The sequence below is a fragment of the Scylla paramamosain genome, chromosome 34, assembly GCF_035594125.1.
Source record: "Scylla paramamosain isolate STU-SP2022 chromosome 34, ASM3559412v1, whole genome shotgun sequence".
Taxonomy (NCBI): Eukaryota; Metazoa; Arthropoda; class Malacostraca; order Decapoda; family Portunidae; genus Scylla; species Scylla paramamosain.
In genome coordinates this window covers 3617242-3633483 of record NC_087184.1, presented here as the reverse complement: position 1 = coordinate 3633483, position 16242 = coordinate 3617242, and the positions used below count along the sequence as shown (strand labels likewise).

At 40.4% G+C, this 16242-nt stretch overlaps 1 long non-coding RNA gene across 1 annotated transcript; it reads right to left on the bottom strand.

The window, feature by feature from the left end:
• Window positions 1–852: 852 nt before the first annotated feature.
• On the bottom strand, window positions 853–12999 carry LOC135090049 (uncharacterized). Its single transcript, XR_010261747.1, has 3 exons — window positions 12827–12999; window positions 3838–3972; window positions 853–3075 (listed from the first exon to the last, which is right to left on the bottom strand). It is a non-coding gene; the product is annotated as an uncharacterized LOC135090049 (long non-coding RNA).
• Between the last annotated feature and the right edge of the window lie 3243 nt (window positions 13000–16242).

Genomic DNA, 16242 nt, shown 5'->3' with positions numbered 1-16242 from the left:
TAGAACATGTTGTTGAAAAGTGTAAGTGTCCTTATTTATGTCAACTAACCTGTTTGTGATCTTTTATACATTTGTTGCCTGTGTGTGTATTCAGTTTTTTTGTTTCCAAAGTGTCCACTTTTAAGTGTTGTTTAAGCAAGGTAACAGGTGTAATATATCTGTAATCATGTCTAGCACATCTAGCAGCTTTGTTTTGTATGGACTCTAATTTATTAATGTTGGTGTGAGTGTGTGGATCCCAGACGGTGTCACAATACTCGAAGTATGGTCAAACAAATGTCTTGTATGCAAGGATTTTGATGTTTGCACTGCACCTGCTAAAATTCCTGTGCAGGAACCCCAGGGCTCTGTTGGCCTTGGCCCTGATGCTGCTCATATGTTTGTTCCACTTTATGTATGCTGAAAGATAGACACCCAAGTATTTGTGAGAATAGTGTTGTGGGGTGTGTATGTGAATAGAACGGGTTTTTAGTAAAAGTGAATCAAATGTAATGGCATTTTCCTAGTTCTCAAGTGCAGCTAGATTGTCCTGTAGTTGAAGACAGTCATTCCTATATCTATCTCACTGTACAACAGTCTTCTATATTCCAGTAATTACCCCTCAGCCAGGCTCTTCTTCCTTTCACCATGCTTACATTGTCAGATGTAGATTTTAAATTATAATCAAATCTAATACCACAGTGCCCATAGACAGTTAGACTTTCCATTCCATCATCTGATGTTAGCAGTCAAAAATACTGCCAAAGGGATAAACATCTATTTCAGTATTTAGAAACCTAATAACTAAGATCCAGAACAATTAAAGTATCAATAAACATTTGGGCTAAAGATGGATAACAGAGAGACATGCAGTTCTGTATAGATCAATTTATCTCTGGGAGCTTGGAATCTCTCATAATGACAACCCTTTATCCATACAACTCAGCTAAGAAGTTCACCAACTTAATATTTTCTTGGGACCAAGCACTTATGGGATGATAAACCAAAGAAAGGTACACAAAAAACTTATTCAGATCATCAGATAGATAACAGCAACATTCTAATATTAAATCACAATGAACAGATAGGAAAGAAGTGCTGTCTTGCATGAAGAAAACTTTATTTGGTTTGGTGATGGCATCCACAATGTTTGATCTAACAATTTGATAACCATTAACAGAGGCAAGTCACATACAGCACTAGTCACCCATGTCTCTACTATGCAAGTGATATTTAAAAGCTTAACCCCTTCACGCCCATGACGTACACCTTTACATCACGGACATGCTCCGTACCAAACACCATGACGTATACATATGTGTCATGCAATACCCATACATAATGCGGAGTGGTTTTTTGTCCTGTAGGCAGTCTATGACCCTGGTATAGCCTACTGCTGGGAATAAAAATAAGCCACGCCCATCAGCCAATCAATTTGCTAATATGTGGCGTGACTGGCCAACATAGAATATTACTGGCCGCAAGTGCCTCTCCATGCCCAGTTTGCCTAAGGCGATCGATACAAAAGGACGTACTTTAGTGTCTTCTCATTACCTTGCCATTATTGGAAACTTATTTTTGCTATATCTTGTGATAGTTTTAAGGAATTTACCGCCATGTCGGACAGGGGTGATTCAGACTCTGATACATCATATGTGCCAGAATGTGAGAGTGAAGATGAGAGTAGTGACAGTGAACTGGAGCTTAGTGATAGTGAATTATGGCAGGATGTTGATCCAGTTGAAAACAGTGGGTGGCAGTTTCTTGTCAACATCTTTGCTGATGCACAGCCACGTGCACCGCCCGGCTTCACCAATGGTGCTGCCCAAGGGCCCCAGGCTATTCCAGCCCTTACTTTCCATACTCCTGGAGATGCTTTTAGTCATTCTATAGATGGCTATGTGATTTCTAAATTGTGTTCATGGGCTAATGAGAAAGCTGATGTTTATTTTGCTGAAAATCCAACAAAGAAAAAAGTATATGGGCTTAAGTGGGAACCAGTAACAGCAGATAACATGCATGTATTCTTTGGGTTATTGATAGCCAATACCAATATGCATATGTATTGGTCACATAATGCAGTTTTTGGAGGCCCACAAGTTTTCACAAAGGAAGTGATGACTAGGAATAGGTTTCTCTCCATTCTCAAATTCTTGAGATTTTCATCTGCTGCCACTGTCAAGAAAAATGTACTGTCAACCAGAATTGAACCATTTTTGGACCTGATGAGGAACAGGTGCCAAGCAGTTATGCAACCAGGTGAGGATGTAGCTGTTGATGAAGCACTTATTTTGTGGAAGGGTCATCTTGGATTTAGACAGTTCATAAAAACAAAGAACGCTCATTTTGGCATCAAGGTATTTGTTCTTTGCCCCTCTGGTGACCACTGGGATGGATATTCCTGGAATTTTGCTGTCTATTACGGCAAAGGGGCCTTCAAAATTGATGATCCAGCAGCAGGGAACCTTAGCATTCCAGAAGACATTATCATACATTTGATGAAGGACTTACTGGACCACAGTCGACATGTAGTTACCAATAACTGGTACACAAGTCTCAGACTTAGCAATTACTTGCTGAGCTGTAACACCACAATGACTGGTGTTGTGAGAAGTGGTAGAGGACCCCCCAAAAGGATGATGGCTGAAAAATTTGAGAGATTTCAATCTGTTTTTGCCAGACAAGGGAATACTTTAGTTGTCAAGTACCAGGACAAGAAAGAAGTGACTGCTCACCACAAAATACACTGCTGGTATGGTTGAAAAGTGCAAAACGTACTTTGGGGAAAAGACTTTTCTATAATAGACCACTGCACATTGAAAAATATAACAGCAAAATGGGAACTGTAGATATGGTTGACCAGTTGCTGGAGCCTTATGCTTTCAGAAGGAAAAGCCTAGCCTGGTTCAAAAAGCTTGGAATTCATTTCATATTCCGTATTCTTCTGAATTCCTACATTGCGCACCGAAAGGGGTCCCAGTATAAAGGTGAATTTCTTCAGTTCATCATGGATGTCAGCCACCAATGGTTACGTGTGCACAGTCATGGAGCTGCTCAACTCATCAGGAAAGATGAGGCCAGGAGAAAAAACGCCCACTGAAAGTAATGAAGGAAAAGGATTTGTACCATGCATGGGTTCGCCATAAACAGTCGGGAAAGCAAAAACGATGCAGAGTGTGCTGGAAGAATGGAAAGAAGAGGAAGGACACTGTCTACTATTGCCCTGGGTGTCCTGGTGAACCAGGACTGTGCTGCATGGACCACTTCCATCTGTGGCACAGTGAACTAGCTGCAGATTCACAACCAGGGCCAAGTGGTGTGGCCAAAAAGCAGCGAAATAACTAATCTTCCCCCACCACTTCATTCAACCCCAGCCACCTGTGATTTACCGTAAGTAAATGACTCTTCTACTACTACTACTACTACTACTACTACTACTACTACTACTACTACTACTACTACTACCACTACTACCACCACCACCACCACCACTACTACCACTACAACTACTACTTATATTTTCACCACCATATTTATCTCATTACAATGATTTTTTATCATCATTACCATTGCCATTATTATTTCTTATACATTATAATATATCACTGTGTATGTTTATACCATATTGCTCATTTTTAAGTGGAAATAGTGGATTAATAACACTTTTCTAGCATTTACATGCATATTTCTTAAATATTTTTGGATGAGCATAAGTCTTGGGGTGGGTGGTATGGGAGGCATGGGTGACCATCAGCTGCCTGGGCACGAGTGGGTTAAGAACAAATGAGACAACCCAGTTTGGAAGTTAAACAATCAAAATTACGAAACCAAGTTTTAAAACTTAGATATCTTACCAACCTGTATACTGCATCATTACTGTAGTTTAAATGATCTTCAAGTCCTTGCGCAGGTGTATTCACCACCACCCATCTGACCACTGGTCCATTCCTGACACTCAGCCTTCCTTACATGTCCCCGTCAACAAAATCACAGCTGAAAGGTGAGGTTTTCAAGGTTTTGCAGCGTTCAGAAGTCCCTTCCTAAGTTCTAAATCATCCGTTCCAGTCGTGTGTAACTTATCTTTGTTACTACAAACAATGGAGGACAGAGGCACCTGACAACCCAACAAGTGCGTGGCCTGGCCACCTGCTGGAATTGCTCATTAACCTGGGTGACTGTTGGCACATCCAAATCTCTGATGGAGGATTTCCTTTTGTTTCTCTCCTCCATTTCACATACTTTCTCACAAATTTGTGTGCACAAATTCTTATCAGCACCAGTGGAAGGAGACACACTGCTAACCAGATTTTAAGTTTGTATTTCAAGACCACAGAGCACTGTTTGAAAAAGTTAAAAGGTGGTTCCAGTGTAGTCTAACACAATACACTCACAGCACTTACTATCATGCTCAAGTTGTGGACCACATCATTTGGAGCATTTCTAATGGTGCACATAACAAACAACCCACAAACGAATTTTCAAAATTTATCTCAATTTCCTCACTTGTCAATCCTCTCAATTCTGCGCTGGCTCAATTGGTACTGCGTGTATATTAGTATGTTGGTATGCGGGTACTGTGACTACATTACATCGTCACAATAACTAGTCCCATGGCAGGTATTTTATTCACCATTGTATTATTGACTGATATTTTTTTTGCACCAGATGCAAATTAATTGTCATATTGATAAGTAATCAAATAAAGTTTTATGAGTGACACATTTGTACTACACATACTGCCACTAATTCAAACTGACTGCCTCTTTCTCATCACCACAATGTTGCATCTCTTGCTATCTTCTACCGCTATTTTCATACCAACTGCTCTTCTGATCTTGCTAACTGCATGCCTCCACTCCCCCTGCTGTCCCACTCCACAAGACTTCTTCCTCTTACCCCTATCCTGTCCACCTCTATAATGCAAGAGTTAACCAGTATTCTCATTTATTTATCCCATTCTCTGGTAAACTCTGGAACTCCCTGCCTGCTTCTGTATTTCCACTTTCATATGACTTGAACTCTTTCAAGAGTGAGGTTTCAAGACACTTATCCTGCAATTTTTGACTACCACTTTCAACTCTGTTTGCGGACTGGCACCTCAGTGGACTTTTTTTTTATTGGTTTTATTGCCCTTGGCTGGTACCCCTCCTACATAAAAAAACAAAATAATTAATTGATTAAAAAATGGCCTGTGTAGTTTGGAATCAGTCCATATGTAATCCTCTGCAATGGTATCAAAGGCCACAGGCGAACTGCCACATCAGTTCTACCTTCATCATGATATCAGACAGGTGCACAGATTGTGATTTGGGTCTACTCTACTTTTTCCTGTGCTACTGTGGGAAACACAGGGATCTGTACAAAGTTTAGTGAGTACCTCCAAATCTTTTTTTTTTTTTCTTTATGTAGGAGTGACATTGGCCAAGGGCAACTAAAGTCCAATAAAAAAAAATAAATAAAAAAATGCCCACTAAAATGCTAGTCCCATAAAAGGGTCCAAAGTGGTAGTCAAAAATTGAAGGATAAGTGTCTTGAAACCTCCCTCTTGAAGGAATTCAAGTCATAGGAAGGTGGAAATACAGAAACAGGCAGGGAATTCCAGAGTTTACCAGAGAAAGGGATGAATGATTGAGAATACTGGTTAACTCTTGCGTTAGAGAGGTGGACAGAATAGGGGTGAGAAAAAGAAGAAAGTCTTGTGCTGCAAGGCTGCGGGAGGAGGGGAGGCATACAGTTAGCAAGATCAGAAGAGCAGTTAGCATGAAAATAGCGGTAGAAGACAGCTAGAGATACAACATTGCGGCGGTGAGAGAGAGGCTGAAGACAGTCAGTTAGAGGAGAGGAGTTGATGAGACGAAAAGCTTTTGATTCCACCCTGTCTAGAAGAGCAGTATGAATGGAACACCCCCAGACATGTGAAGCATACTCTATACATGGACGGATAAGGCCCTTGTACAGAGTTAGCAACTGGGGGGGTGAGAAAAACTGGCGGAGACATCTCAGAACACCTAACTTCATAGAAGCTGTTTTAGCTAGAGATGAGATGTGAAGTTTCCAGTTCAGATTATAAGTAAAGAACAGACCGAGGATGTTCAGTGTAGAAGAGGGGGACAATTGAGTGTCAATGAAGAAGAGGGGATAGTTGTCTGGAAGGTTGTGTCGAGTTAATAGATGGAGAAATTGAATTTTTGAGGCATTGAACGATACCAAGTTTGCTCTGCCCCATTCAGAAATTTTAGAAAGATCAGAAGTCAAGCGTTCTGTGACTTCCCTGGGTGAAATATTTACGTCCTGACGTGTTGGACGTCTATGAAAAGACGTGGAAAAGTGCAGGGTGGTACCATCAGTGTAGGAATGGATAGGACAAGAAGTTTGGTTTAGAAGATCATTAATGAATAATAAGAAGAGAGTGGGTGACAGGACAGAACCCTGAGGAACACCACTGTTAATAGATTTAGAAGAACAGTGACCGTCTACCACAGCAGCAATAGAACGGTCAGAAAGGAAACTTGAGATGAAGTTACAGAGAGAGGGATAGAAACCGTAGGAGGGTTGTTTGGAAATCAAGGCTTTGTGCCAGACTCTCTTAAAAGCTTTTGATATGTCCAAGGCAACAGCAAAAGTTTCACCAAATTCTCTAAAAGAGGATGACCAAGACTCAGTAAGGAAAGCCAGAAGATCACCAGTAGAGCGGCCTTGACAGAACCCGTACTGGCGATCAGATAGAAGGTTGTGAAGTGATATATGTTTAAGAATCTTCCTGTTGAGGATAGATTCAAAAACTTTAAATAGGCAGGAAATTAAAGCAATAGGACGGTAGTTTGAGGAATTAGAACAGTCACCCTTTTTAGGAACAGGCTGAATATAGGCAAACTTCCAGCAAGAAGGAAAGGTAGATGTTGACAGACAGAGCTGAAAGAGTTGACTAGGCAAGGTGCAAGCACGGAGGCACAGTTTCGGAGAACAATAGGAGGGACCCCATCAGGTCCATAAGCCTTCCGAGGGTTTAGGCCAGCAAGGGCATGGAAAACATCATTGCGAAGAATTTTAATAGGTAGCATGAAGTAGTCAGAGGGTGGAGGAGAGGGAGGAACAAGCCCAGAATCGTCCAAGGTAGAGTTTTTAACAAAGGTTTGAGCGAAGAATTCAGCTTTAGAAATAGATGTGATAGCAGTGGTGCCATCTGGCTGAAATAAAGGAGGGAAAGAAGAAGCAAAGTTATTGGAGATATTTTTGGCTAGATGCCAGAAGTCATGAGAGGAATTAGATCTTGGAAGGTTTTGACACTTTCTATTAATGAAACAGTTTTTGGCTAGTTGGAGAACGGACTTGGCATGGTTCCGGGCAGAAATACAAAGTGCATGAGATTCTGGTGATGGAAGGCTTAAGTACCTTTTGTGGGCCACCTCTCTATCATGTATAGCATGATAACAAGCTGTGTTAAACCAAGGTTTGGAAGCTTTAGGTAGTGAAAAAGAGTGAGGAATGTACGCCTCCATGCCAGACACTGTCACCTCTGTTATATGCTCAGCACACAAAGATGGGTCTCTGACATGGAAGCAGTAGTCATTCCAAGGAAAATCAGCAAAATATCTCCTCAGGTCCCCCCAACTAGCAGAGGCAAAACGCCAGAGGCACCTTCGCTTAGGGGGATCCTGAGGAGGGATTGGAGCAATAGGACATGATACAGATATGAGATTGTGATCAGAGGAACCCAACAGAGAAGAAAGGGTGACAGCATAAGCAGAAGGATTAGAGGTCACGAAAAGGTCAAGAATGTTGGGCGTATCTCCAAGACGGTCAGGAATACGAGTTGGGTGTTGCACCAATTGCTCTGGGTCATGGAGGATAGCAAAGTTGGAGGCTAGTTCACCAGGATGGTCAGTGAAGGGAGAGGAAAGCCAAAGCTGGTGGTGAACCTTGAAGTCTCCAAGAATGGAGATCTCTGCAAAAGGGAAGAGGGTCAGAATGTGCTCCACTTTGGAAGTTAGGTAGTCAAAGAATTCCTTATAGTCAGAGGAGTTAGGTATACAGCATTGATAAATTTAGTTTGAGAGTGACTCTGAAGTCGTAGCCAGATTCAAGAGCGTAGAATACAAGTAGGGTGTTGCACCAATTGCTCTGGGTCATGGAGGATAGCAAAGTTGGAGGCTAGTTCACCAGGATGATCAGTGAAGGGAGAGGAAAGCCAAAGCTGGTCGTGAACATTGAAGTCTCCAAGAATGGAGATCTCTACAAAAGGGAAGAGGGTCAGAATGTGCTCCACTTTGGAAGTTAGGTAGTCAAAGAATTTCTTATAGTCAGAGGAGTTAGGTATACAGCACAGATAAATTTAGTTTGAGAGTGACTCTGAAGTCGTAGCCAGATTCAAGAGCATGGGCACGAAAGCAGCAGGTTAAGTCATTGCACACAAACGCAACATCCAGCTTTGGATAATAAATGAGGATAGAGAAAGTAGGAAGGGACAGAAAAAGGGCTACTGTCAGTTGCCTCAGACACCTGAGTTTCAGTGAGGAAAAGATGAGGTTTAGAAGAGGAGAGGTGGTGTTCTACAGATTGAAAATTAGATCTTACACTGCGAATGTTGCAGAAGTTAATGAAGAAAAAGTTGAGGGGGGTGTCAAGACACTTAGGGTCGTCAACAGAAAGGCAGTTCAACCTGGGAACATTTATGGTCCCCTCCCCAGATAGGGACTCCAAGGCTGGTGTAGGAGTTGCCATGATGACTTTGAAATTTTTGAGTGAAGGGTGTGTGTGTTATTAGGTGCTTGTAGTTTTGTGTGGAGGAAGAGAGTTGTCTTTAGAGGGCAGGCTGTGACTGCCCCCTTGTGTTGTGAGACACAAAGGGAAACGTTCAGTGAGGTCACAGCTGGGTTTAATGATAAGTTCACAGCACCCCCTGAACAGTGCTTTAGACCTCACTGGGAGTAATTATCGTTTTGGCAGGTGTCTACTACCTCCTCCTCTGGACTACCTCCTCCTCTTGTTAGTGTGATGTGCTGGTATAATATTAGGTTAGATTAACATCACTCCTTCCTAGTGAGGTCTGAAGCACTGGATCATGGAATGTTGTGAACTTATCATTAAGCCCAGCTGTGACCTCACTGAACATTTTCCTTCGTGTCTCACAAAACAAGGGGATAATCACAGCCTGCCCTCTAAAGATAACTCTCTTCCTTGACACAAAACTATATGCACCTAATTACACACACACCCTTCACTCAAAATTCAAAATTAGAAGTGGCAACTCCTACACCAGCCTCAGAGTCCCTGCCTGGGGAAGGGACCACAAATGTTCCAAGGAACGGATTGCTCTTCCTCTACTAAACCTCATCTTCTTTTCCTCACTGAAACACAGGTGTCTGAGGCAACTAACAGTAGCCCCTTTTCTTTTTCCCTCCTACTTTCTCTATCCTCATTTCCAATCCAAAGCTGCATGTTGCGTCTATAAGCATAACGACTTAACCTGCTCTTGTGCCCACAGTCTTGAATCTTCTGAATTTTCCTCCATCTGACTACAACTACAGAGTCACTCTCAAACTAAATTTATCTGTGCTGTATACCTCTCACCTAACTCCTCTGACTATAAGAAATTCTTTGACTACTTAACTTCCAAAGTGGAGCACATTATGGCTCTCTTCCCTTCTGCAGAGATCTCCATTCTTGAAGACTTCAATGTTTACCACCAGCTTTGGCTTTCCTCTCCCTTCACTGACCATCCTGGTGAACTAGCCTTTAACTCTGCTATCCTCCACAACCTAGAGCAACTGGTGCAACAACCTTGTCATATTCCTGTCTTGGAGATAAGCCTAACATTCTTGATCTTTTCCTAACCTCTAATCCTTCTGCTTATGCTGTCACCCTATCTTCTCTGTTGGGCTCCTCCAATCACAACCTCATATCTGTATCTTATCCTAATGCTCCAATCCCTCCTCAGGATCTCCCAAAGTGGAGGTGCCTCTGGCATTTTGCTTCTGCTAATTGTAGAGACCTGAGGAGGTATTATTCAGATTATCCTTGGAATGATTACTACTTCCTTATCACAGATACATCTCTGTGTACTGACCATATAACAAAAGTGATTGTGTCAGGTATGGAGGCATACATTCTTTACTCTTTTTCTCACTCTAAACCTTCCAAGCCTTGGTTTAACATAGCCTGTTCTCGTGCTATACATGATAGAGAGCTGGCCCACAAAATGTACCTTGAATGATTCAGGGCCCATTCCTCCCACTTCTCCACTCTCCTACTACTTCATGCTACCCATTAAGATCCTTTGCAGTGGTTTTCCATGCCCTCACTGGCCTTAACCCTCAAAAGGCTTATGGACGTAATGGGGGTTCCTATTATTGTTCTCCAAAACTGTGCCTCCATGCTTGCACATTGCCCAGTCAAACTCTTCCAAGTCTGTCTATCAACATCTACCCTTCCTTCTTGGTGGAAGTTTGCCTATATTCAACCTGTTCCTAAGTAGGATGACTGTTCTAATCCTTCAAACTACCATCCTATTGCCTTAATTTCCTGCCTTTAATAAAAGTTTTTGAATCTATCCTCAACAGGAAGATTCCTAAACATTTATCACTTCACAACCTTCTATCTGATTGCCAGTATGGTTTTAGTCAAAAAAAAGTTTACTGGTGATCTTCTGGTTTTCCTTACTGAGTCTTGGTCATCCTCTTATAAGGATTTTTGTGAAACTTTTGCTGCTACCTTAGACATATTAAAAGCTTTTGATAGAGTCTGGCACAAAGCTTTGATTTCCAAACTACTCTCCTACAGCTTCTATCTTTCTCTCTGTCTCTTCATCTCAAGTTTCCTTTCTGACTGTTCTAATGTTGCTAAGGTAGACACTCACTGTTCTTCTAAATCTATTAACAGTGTTCCTCAGTGTTTTGTCCTGTCACCCATTCTCTTCCTATTATTCATCAATGATCTTCTAAACCAAACTTCTTGTCCTATCCATTCCTAAGGTGATGATACCATCCTGCACTTTTCCACTTCTTTTCATAAATGTCCAAACCTTCAGGAAGTAAACAGTTCACACAGGGAAGCCACAGAACACCTGACTTCTGATCTTTCTAAAATTTCTGATTGGAGCAGAGCAAACTTGGTATTGTTCAATGCCTCAAAAACTCAATTTGTCCATCTATCAACTTGACACAACTGTCCTGAAAACTTTCCACCAATTTTCCTCACCCCCCCATCCCCAAGCTGCTAAATCTGCACAGGGGCCTTATCAGTCCATGTATGGAGCCTGCTTAACATGTATGGGAGGGGGTGGGGTATGTTCCACTCATATCACTATTTTAGACAGGGTGGAATCAAAAGCTTTTAGTCTTATCTCCTTACCTCTGACTGTCTTCAGCCTCCTTCTCATTGCCGCAATGTTGCATCTCTTGGTATCTTCTACTGCTATTTTCACGCTAACTGCTCTTCTGATCTTGCTAACTGCATGCTTCCCCTCCTGCAGCCTTGCTGCACAAGACTTTTCTTCTTTCTCTCATCCCTATTCTGTCCACCTCTCTAATGCAAGAGTTAACCATTACTCTCAATCATTCATCCCTTTCTCTGGAACTCCCTGCCTGCTTCTGTATTTCCTCCTTCCTATGACTTGAACTTTTTCAAGAGGGAAGTTTCAAGACATCCTTCAATTTTTCAATGATTCTCTTGACATTTCTTTTGGGACTGGCACCTCTGAGGGATTTTTTTTCCTCTTTTTTGTTTCCCTTGGCCCTCTTATAGGGAGGGCAAAGTCTGCCAAATAGTTTAGGTTAGGTTAGGTAATGTTAGGTTCAGTTAAGTTGGGTTACATCAGAATCCTTAAAGTGGGTCCAGGGAAGGCAAAGCCCCCTGCTAGTTTAGGATGGGTAATGTTAGGTTAGGTTAGTGACCTTAAGTGGGGGGTTCAGGGGGGGATGAAGGTCCCCTAGTTAGACTTGGGACAAATTTATACAAGTGCACCTATCTAACATTTTCGGACAAAACTACATTTTTCTTGTAGATTTTGATGTGCTTTTAATTAATCTAGTAAAAGTTTCTGCCACAAGTCAATCATATACCCCACCACACACACGCACACGTAAACAAGCAGAAATTCATAAAAAAAAAAAAAATAATAAATAAATAACTAAACCTAACTAAATCTAAGCTAACCTATCTTAACGGTAATTTTGACAAAAATTAATATCTCTGGGGTTAACAATGTGTGGTTTTTTTTTCGTGAAGCGAATGCACTTATATAATAACACCAGGTTATGTTGGTTAGGTTGGGTGGCCTTGAAATTTCTCATTTTCAAAATATGCAGTTTTACATCCTTAGACTTTTTCATGAATGTCAAAAATGGCTCATTTTGCCTTTCCCACAAGGGATAGGGGAAGAGAAAACTTGATAAGGTGTATTGTGTTTAACTGCAATCTAACCTGAAAGCTTGCTTGAAAGCCTGTAACAGCAGCTTGTCCAGTGCCGTCTTTATTACACTTATTAAGTCTGAATGCAATGTCATTACCACCATATTCACTGATACTTTTCACAGGTTGAACAGGTAAGCCCATGTACATGATTTGGAGATGGGACCACGAATTACTTATTGCGAACTGTACATTGACGAACTGCCACTTTGGTTGTCAGTTTCTTGACCTAATCTGAAGGCCTACCTCTGCCTCTAACTTTTGCTGCTTTATTACAACACGTTACACATTACAAGAAGGAACAGTGATAGGAAAAAAGGCAAAAACAGAAGCAGGAATGGGAGCAGGCACGTGTCTGGCTGCCTGTGGCAGCCTTTCGTAGAACGAACAGCAAAAAAGCAAACAGACTAGATAATCTATGAATAACACAATCACTCACCTCAACATGTTCACATACTGCAAAGCCTGATGGAATCCGTTACTCGTGGGGCACGACTCTTGCTATTAGCCACCTTGTTGCTGTGCTCAAGGCCAGTAAGGATCGAGAACACGTGGTGATTGGTGCTCGCGCTGCGCTCTGCCTCACGCACGGCGCACCCCAAAATTCTATCCATGCCAACATCCCCATGGTCCGTATACATTAAAACCCCTAAAAAAAAAATTACTCCCAGCTAAATTTAAATGCTAAAAGTGTATACAAGAAACTATAAAAGTTTTTTTTAAGTCACTTAAAATCTAAACTCATTATACGTGCTATGTTTTTTGCACTTGAATGTCAAAACAATACATTAAAGTATTTAACGTTGATTTATATGTTACTTTTCGATTAAAAGAAAAAAAAGAACCGGAGTATTGACATATTTTATGAGTTTAATTATGTATTAGAGGCGAGTTCAGACTCGAGCCTGCCCCGGGGATGTGAACACAGCATGGTGGGGGTAGCTTGGCGAAGCAAAGGAAAGAGAGTGGTAGCTCTGCCAGGCTAATTGGATTTAAATAGTTTCTGCTTAGTGCAAAATTATTTTAAAAATTCTGCTTATTCCTGCAAGCAGCTGTGGAGATGGTTGAGTTAGACTGAATGCAATTAGCTTTATTAAATTCCATCCTCCACAAGCTGTGAGATGACTTGGTTTGTAAGTTGGGTTGAATTCAGAATTTGTTAAAATGTACTTACTCTCAGCAAGGGACTATGGGGTGTTTGAGTGAGATTATTAAGTTGAATGCAGAAAGATTGTTAAATTCAAGTTACTTGCGTAACAACCTCATAGTTCATTTCAATAGTTATGAGAGAGAGAGAGAGAGCGAGAGAGAGAGAGAGAGTAATCATTATTTATGTAACATTGAATTTTAGTGATATGTACATATTTCTTGTATTCTATTACTACTATTATGTCCTAGCTTTCCTTATTGAATTTTTGAAGAATTTCGGCAGAACTTTTACCTTAGACATAGCAAAAGCTTTTGATAGAATCTGGTGTATTTGCAGGCTTCTTTAATGCGATTTCTATTCAACTCTCTTCACCTTTATATAAGGTTTCTTTTCTGGTTGCAGTGATAGATAGCATCTGTTATGACTCTTCCACAGGGCTTCATCCTATCATTCACTCTTCCTGTTATTTGGAAATTATTTTTTTTCAGTAAATCTTTTTGTCCTTTCCATTTTTACCCTGATAATTCTACTTTGCAATAAATATTCTCAGCATCATTTGCCAGACGTCCAACTTGCCAGGAATTAACCAGTTTAAACAGACGAACCACAGAACATCTAACTTCTGATCTTTCTATTATTTCATGATGGGGGCAGTTGTTCAATATTCAAAACTCAATTCCTTCACTGAGCACAACCTTCTGCACAAGGATTCCCTCTTCTTCAGTGATACTCTCCTCTATACCAAATGTATTTGAGTTGTTTTCCACTAAAACTCACGACTGTTAATTTCATTTTTCTCTTGCTAAAAGTTTCCATGATGTTAAGTGTTGTGTCACCATCAATATTTTTCACCTCAGCTGCATACCTAATACAGGAGCTATATCCATCTATTTACTGAGTACTGAAAAAAAAAAAAAAAAAAAAAGGATGAGGTCAAGGAATTCTCATCTCACCGATTTCCTCACATAGACTATCTTGTTTCTTTCACTCACCACCATAATATTGCATCTTTGTTATTTCCATGGTTTTGTTTTTCTGGACATGCTAATTGGATGCTTAGACCACCTCCATGGCCTTGCTGCACAAAACTTTCTTCTTCCTCTCATTTCTATCCTATGCACCTTACTAATGCAAGTGTTATCCGGTGTTCTTATTCTTTCAACCATCTTACCAGATATCATACTCCCAAAAAGAAAGAAAGATTACTTATGCTTCAAGTAAGTAAGTATTTAGAAGTTGTAGATAATCTTAAGTACTAAAACATATATACAAAACTTGCTGTGATTTGTTGCCTGATGATCATATCCTGGCCATTTATTTACTGATAATGCCATTACTTCATTTCACAGGTGTCTCTCCTACATTACAAACAAGGTTAAATAGTTCATCAGTGCAATAGACACTAGCATGAAGGCTCTTGGACATTCACTACACCACAAGTTCCTTTGTGAAACAGATGATAGGCATTGGGAAAAAATAGCTTAGGAAAACTTGTCATGGGACAAAGTCAGCTGTTGAAAAGAAAGTGGTTAATAACCATCCCTAGACTCACTTATCTAGGTGACACTTCAGTTCATACAGAAGCATTAATTCCCTCTCACTCCAAGGTAGAAGGCTTGAGCTTATTCCTTTCATTAAACATAAGGGAGGAAATGCAAGACCCTATAGTAGATGACCCTGCTAAGCATCTAAGATAGGGCTTCTTTACATCAAATAAAGCACAGTATTAAGAAATTGGAATAAACATTAGAGTAATGATTATTTGAGTTAAAGGGAGAAATTTCATATAGCACAGTCCTGAAAATTATTCCCAGTAGATGACCCTGCCAAACATCTGAGATAGGGCTTCTTTACATCAAATAAACCACAGTATTAAGAAATTGGAATAAATATTAGAGTAATGATTATTTGAGTTAAAGGGAGAAATTTCATATAGCAGTCCTGAAAATTATTCCTTCTCAAAGTTGACAAAGTCATAAAGAATAACACACCCTATTCCCATTGCTCTTGGGGGAAAAATATTGTACTAGTTACTGATGGATAAGGGGTTGTGAACTAATAGATTCTAATAAGTTTTAATAGGACATAGTTGAGATAATCCTATAGAAACATTTATTAGACCACCACAGAATCATCTCAGCCTCAGTGTAAGGCAGCTATGAAATCAGAGAATTGAGTTTGAGGAATCTCACAAAGGGAGGCTGCATCACCTGAAACAATGCTTCAATTTCTGTGGGATCCTAGATTGCGGGAATTCTCCTCTGTAAACATGCAATCATCATATCCTATGCTTTTAGCAGGACAAATGATCCTTGTCATATTTTTGTAAATGTGTTAGTGTTCCAGTTTGTGTAAATTTATGCCATAATCAAATTAAAAAGTTGTATAATATTGATATCAAGATTATTATATGGGAATTAGATTAATCAATCAGGATTAGCCATACTGACACCACATCCTGATCATACATACACACACAAAAGCCACCATAATGGTAAACTTTTATTACCAAACCACACCTGGGAATAAACATTACTACTCCTCCCAACCATCACACTGACCACTACAGAGGCACCCTAACATTCTGTAATCAAAGTTGATCCAATATGCTTTTTTCTCTCAGATAAGTCTTTATCCTTATCTGAAGCCACACTAAAACAGGAATAAGGTTTAACAGATGTGATGTGCAGGAGAGATATCAGGTA